At 33.2% G+C, this 6468-nt stretch overlaps 1 pseudogene; it reads right to left on the reverse strand.

Annotated features, from left to right (window-relative positions):
* Nucleotides 1-5621, reverse strand: part of LOC149577341 (methylesterase 3-like) — a 109170-nt pseudogene extending 103549 nt beyond the window's left edge.
* Between the last annotated feature and the right edge of the window lie 847 nt (nucleotides 5622-6468).

Consider the following 6468-nt stretch of genomic DNA (forward strand, 5'->3'; position numbering starts at 1 on the left):
CTTCTCCTTAGAAAGTTCTCTATGTCCAAACCAAATTATTAACTTATAAAACTCCTTGGTGTAATGTTTCATAGACATATCCTTCTATTTTAGATTCTACAGTTTATTAAACAACTCAAGTTCATAATCAAAAGGAATGAAGCTCGATTTTAACTTAGTCACCATCAATTTCCAACAAGTGATCCTCATTTCACCTTCTTCCTCTCAATCATGTTGCAATTCTTTCTAGCAAAGAGAAACATGTCCTTTCAGCTTAGTTTGTACCAATCTCACCCTGAGTGGATCATCAATATCATCTAACTCAAATTAGTCTTCCATTTCACTAATCCAATCAATCAAGTCTTCAAGATTAAAAGTACTTGACAAATTAGAAACATCCATCTTATGCTTCAACTTCAATCGAGCGTCAAATCTATTCAACCATGAAACTCTCTTAATGCAATTTACTCTATCTTCACCACTAGATCCAGTAGCTTCAATGTCTTCGACAACATCCTCATAACCATCTTCAATATTGACATTCCTAGGTACATTAGATAGAGGTCTCATGATTTCATTTCTCATTAACTCCATTTTAGATCTGAAATCTACTTTAATCTTCTCTAAAATCTCAATCTCCACAACATTACAAAGATCATTAATCACCCTAGGATCCAATATTTTTTGAGGAATCTTCCAAGATCTTTACAAACCTAAAGAAATAAATCCACAAGATCAACCAAATAGATCCCACCTTCACTCTAATACCACCTAATGCAGTGCAAAACAAGATAAAACCCCAATGGAGGTAATCTAGTTTCCACCAATAATAATACATTAGAAACACAACCCAATATACAAGATATCATACCAAACTCAAGTCTTTATTCACACAAAAAACTCGTTACATTACATGTGTTGGGATATAACACCTTCCTAGTTACAACCAAATATAAAGAAAATAATAGTTCTAGAAGATCCAACCTAAACCCTATCTCTTGTCTATGTTTGTAACACAACAACAATTTGATAGAAACATTAAGAATTATCTAAACTTGTGCTTACAAGCCACCAAGTAATCTATTTGTTTCCCAATATGTAGCTACTAGATCTACTCATAAATTATCTACTCTAGATTACATACTCAAATCTCTTCTCTCTAGCTATCTTCCTCCCTCTCCTACAACTCTACCCCAAGACCTCCTTAAATACTTGCACAACCACAAGTTAGCCTATTGCAAATAGAATCATCTAGAACCTCAATAAACAAAATATGCCACAAGTCATCTTAAAACAATCATTAAATACACCTAGGACAAATAACTAAGACTCAAATAGGTCCACACACATCCCTACAATTAATCCATGTCACGACCATACACTACACACATTCAATGTACCAAGTTGATCGATCAAATCCATAAGGATACAAATGACGAGCCAAACTACTGAGCATCACTCACTAAGAAAGCCAAGTATTGCTGACCAAGTATGACGAATGAGCTCCACAAGCATTTCCAAGATCCTGCAGTTGATGAGTTCCTTGTTCATCACTACACCTCAAGAACGATCGAGCACCACAAGCTTCACCAAGCTCCTTTAGTGATCGAGTTCTTCATTCAACACTGCAACTAGGAACTATCCTAATAATGATCAAGAAATATCCCTTGTTCAACCGAATTTTCCAACTTGAAAGTCTAAAGTAATCCCAATATACAAGATTGACTACTACCCAAGGATGCTCCCACATCACTATAGATGACAACAACATTTATAGAAGGTTTTTAAGGGACCCCAAAACAATATAAAAGAGAGGGTGAGATCAAAAGAATAAAAAATTAAAGACCCAATTTTCCTCAAGGGAGAGAAAACCTAATCCAACTTAAAGGAAAAAAAGCTAGTATTTTTCTTTACCTCTCTTCTTCTAGGATCATAAATTCATTTTGAAATGAAGGGCATATTTTTTATGGTATTCTATAATAACTCATTTTTAGACATCCTCAACCAAAGAAATATCCTCCTATGAATCCAAAAAATTGATTCAATCGCAACATGCCTAACAATCAAAATGTAGCCAGAAATAGACCAAACAATAGAGGACATAATTGCTTCAAAATCAGCACTAGGAGAAACCTTAGCACCAACAAACTTTTCTAGAAAAGGAAGACCCATAGGAGTAGATGGTAAAATGAAGGAATCATCCAAAGAATGAAGACCAGTAGTGATAGCACAATATCCAAGAGATATTCTAGAAGACATTGGAGGAATAGAATACCCACTAAAGCCAATAAAAATAACATCCATACTAGCCAAATCACTATCTAAAATAATACTAGTAGCATCCATCATAGTAAGAACAACAAGGGAGGCAATTGAAGCACCAAAAATCTCAATAACACAGAACCCTACACACTCTTCATAGGAACAATATAATGTTTAGAAGAAGCACCATATCACCAAGAAGAAGCCTTTTTAGGCTTAACCCTCTATAAACTACATTGAGCCTCCAAGTGCTTGTTACTATAGCATTTTCTACATCTAAAGTCTTGATAGTCCAAAGTTTGAATCCAAATACCATTAGAAAGCTCCAATTTGAACTTTTCATCAAATCCCTTAGAAATATCCACCTCCACAAGGATTCTAACATAAGTAGAATGCATAATATTTGATGACTCATCATCAAACATCAAGAAATCATGTATAGATTCTCTTGTGGCTTCTAATAGGGAATTTGCCAAAAGATTAAGACATATGTAAGGAAGCCTTATTCAAATTAAAAACTTATTAAAAGATTTTGAAGCAGGAGGAAATTAGGGTGTCATAGTTATATCATCCATGGGTGATGATGATTAGACCAAGTGAAAGAAAAAACAGAGAGAAATCTTCTTTCAATCCAAAATATTGTCAAACTTCAAAATAAAAAACCCCTTGGCCATGATAAAAATATGGATAATGCCTAGCAAAATGGGTTCCCACACTAAATAAATACATTCATGCAAATTAGGAAGACTTGGTCACAGGCTTTGGAAGAGACAGATAATAGCATGATAAAAAGATTGGAGGAAGCATCTTTGATGTCTTTCAGCATATGTTCATCCAAAGAGATCAATATAGGGTTAGAAATAGGAAAGGGACTATTCTCCTTTGAATCCGATTCACCACAAGGAAGAGGAACCAACAAAACTTCCATGACATTAGTAGAAAATGATAGAGAACCAATAGATTGAGGGTCCCTAGCAACCAAAAAAAAATAGTAGACAAGGAAAAACCAAATGAACTTATAGTAGAATCCTTAGTGTTAGTGCAAGCCATAGAACCATCAAGAAAACTACTACCAAAACTACCTACAATAATAATCGTAGAAACACTATAGGAGGAACCAATACAAAGATCAACACTAGTAGTTAGTAAAACCCTAAGACCAATACCAGTGGTCATGCCAGCACCCATACCAACCACAACTAGTAACAACACCAATAGACAATAAAACCCTAGTGCCAACACCTAAGAAAGTGCTTATGCCAACACCCAAACTTATCAGAGTAAAGCTAGCAACTACACTAGCAGATGATACAACCCTAGCACCTGTGCACACAAAAGCACAAACTCCTATATTGGCACAAAATTGGTCTTACCAATTCTAGCCATGACACCAATAAATGACAAAATATTCACTAATAAATTATAGGTCAATTTTTGACCTTTACTTCCACCAAGCCCTTAATTAGCTTGTTGAATAATTTTTATTTTTATTTTTTATGCCCAAGTTGGTTGAAATTTCAACCAAATTAGGTTTTCCCAAAATGGTCAAATTTCAACCAAATTGGGTTCATAATAAAAAAAAAAAAGAAAAAAATTTCCATCACTTTCTTATTTGGTTAGAGGAGGTTGAATGTAGTTTGTGTATGCTGGAGCCATTTCATGTAAGAGCATTTTGCATTTATTTGTTTTCATTTAAGTTTTGTTTCCAAAACTGCTCATCAATACTTCAAATCATTTTTTTTCTTGTTTTAATGTATGATTGTGATAGTCATGTCCTTTGAGTCTTAATCATTAAACATCATGGGGATTTCCTTAATGCATATTTCTGATGCTTGAGTTTGTATGTTCCTTTGTATTGATTCTAGTAATGCTCTACCCTTGTTATTTACTTCATATTTATATTATGATAAGGAAGAAATATTGGAGGACATTCTATTAATGTCTACAAATTATCAGAATAGGGTAATTGGGCTCAAAAATTAAAGCAAGGTTTTAGCAAACATCTAAATAGTATGTTGTGAACTATGAGTTTCGTTTTCAACTTCTGAAGGCTTGTGATTGTCCACTTTATCAAGGAGGATCAAAATTAGAAAATGATATTGTTTTATACTACTTCATGCTATATCATTGATGTAAGTGACATAATCAAAAGATGTCAATGACTACAAGTGCAAAAATAGGAATGAGTGAATATTCTAACTCCCAATTTTTTTTTTTAACATTACTTTCTTCTTTAAATACCTCAGTTGGTCTATTTTGGTAGAACACTTTCTTGGAGAAAATAGGGCCAATCTTCAATGATATTGGGAGACTATTCTCTCTCATTATAAATTTTGTGTCTCTCCATGTTTCAATTCTTGCTTGTAGCTCACTTATCATATCACTGATAGAACTCCATGAGTTCCCTTCTTTCTAATTAAGTTGTGGAGAAAATGGAATAGATAAGCTTATGTAAATTGAAGTCGGATTGATTTTTTTACAAATGCGTATAAAGATAGAATTTTAGAAGGAAAGTAGAATATCATTTTTCTTTTATACTTTTAATTAATGTTACAGGATTTTAGAAATATGATTTAAATCTCAATTAAATTTAATTTAATATATAGAGAGATCTTTTTTAAGGTGCTTATTATATCTTAGCACAATAGAAAAATTGATCCAACTGCATATAATATTCCAAAATCCAAATAATAAAACAATAAAACTCGTTCAACCTGTGCTAAGTGACTTACCTCAAGATCTTGCACAAAAATAATGTAGACTAGGAAAAATAATCATCGATAGATTTCATTTTAGTATTCAAGATTTCAAGATTGGTCAACACCCTCACTTGTAAACCTCTCAGGTGAAGCACTTTCTACATTGTTTCAACACCATGTTCTTGCTTTTGAGCTAATAGTTCTTGAGGTGCATTTTCTTGTAAAACATTAGTTTTGTTGAAAAATCCATTGAGAGGCATAGATTTTGTCACAAATACAATGACTTTGATCTTCACTAGGAATTTCTCCATTATTGAGCTCAAAGTCATGCCTCCAACATTTTGACCCACCATTATTACCTGCACCGAACAAATTAAAACCAAATGGAAGTAAAAAAAAACATTTATTGAGAGGGAGAAAGAAGTGGTGTAGAGATCATACTTTTTGGAGGGGAGGAAGAGAGTTGAACAACTCAATAAGTGGCTGATTTATGTTAGACCATGTTTGAATTTAATGGGCATCTATTAGGTGAATTCCACAGGATGCAAGATCTATTGTAGTGGCATCATGGCTTGCCTTTATTAGGAGAGGGAAATTTTTTTACCAACACCAAGCTCCATGACATCCTCCATGAACCAACACAAATTGTGTTTTTGCCCCTACCACTACCTTTTCCTCCATCATTGATTTTCTTTAATGAATTGACACTTTCAAAAGAGTTGATTATAAGCAAAGGAAGAACAAATACAATAGATATATGACATCATACCATGCCATGCCAATAGAAGAAAAAGATGAAACACCTCCATTTCACAAGTCAAAGAAAGTAGAAAGTAAAGGTTATTTGCATCACAAATTGATTGAAAATAATGATCACTAACATGTGTCATATTTTTTTAAAAGAGAGACCATTAAAGGTAAATAGAACAAATACAATGGATATATTACAACATTTCATATGAATTGAAGTGAAAGTCTTGAATGATGAGATATATCTAGATCACATGATCAAGTAAATCAAGAAATCAAAGATCATTTGCATTAATAGTATTGACTACCAACATGACTTATTATGGATACATCACATCATCTCACATTTCTTCATATTGAACATAGAAACCACATTCAAAACTAAGAACTTCAATGTTGTTTTAAATAACCATCTACTACCAACATGTTGTTGGAAATAATTAACTAATTATGTATTATCTTTGATGTTACACAAAATGTCATATCATTGCCAATCAATGTAGGTCAAGCTCGCTCAGGCATTGAAGATAGTTTCATATGTCTATTGAGCATTCTAGATTTTTTCTAGTTTAGAAGACAATGTCTACCAAGTTCACTTGGGTGACAAAGGAAAGTTTGCAAAAGTTGAGTGTTAACCGAGCTCACTCATTTAATGAAGGAAATGTTGGATGAAACTAGTGTTAACTAATCTCACTCAATTACCAAAGGAACTTTGTGAATATGTAGCACTATCCATGTTCACTTGGTTAACATAGGAAAATCACTTTGAGTTAGTATC

This window comes from Cupressus sempervirens, chromosome 1, assembly GCF_028749045.1.
Source record: "Cupressus sempervirens isolate cs-2001-9-10 chromosome 1, ASM2874904v1, whole genome shotgun sequence".
NCBI lineage: Eukaryota > Viridiplantae > Streptophyta > Pinopsida > Cupressales > Cupressaceae > Cupressus > Cupressus sempervirens.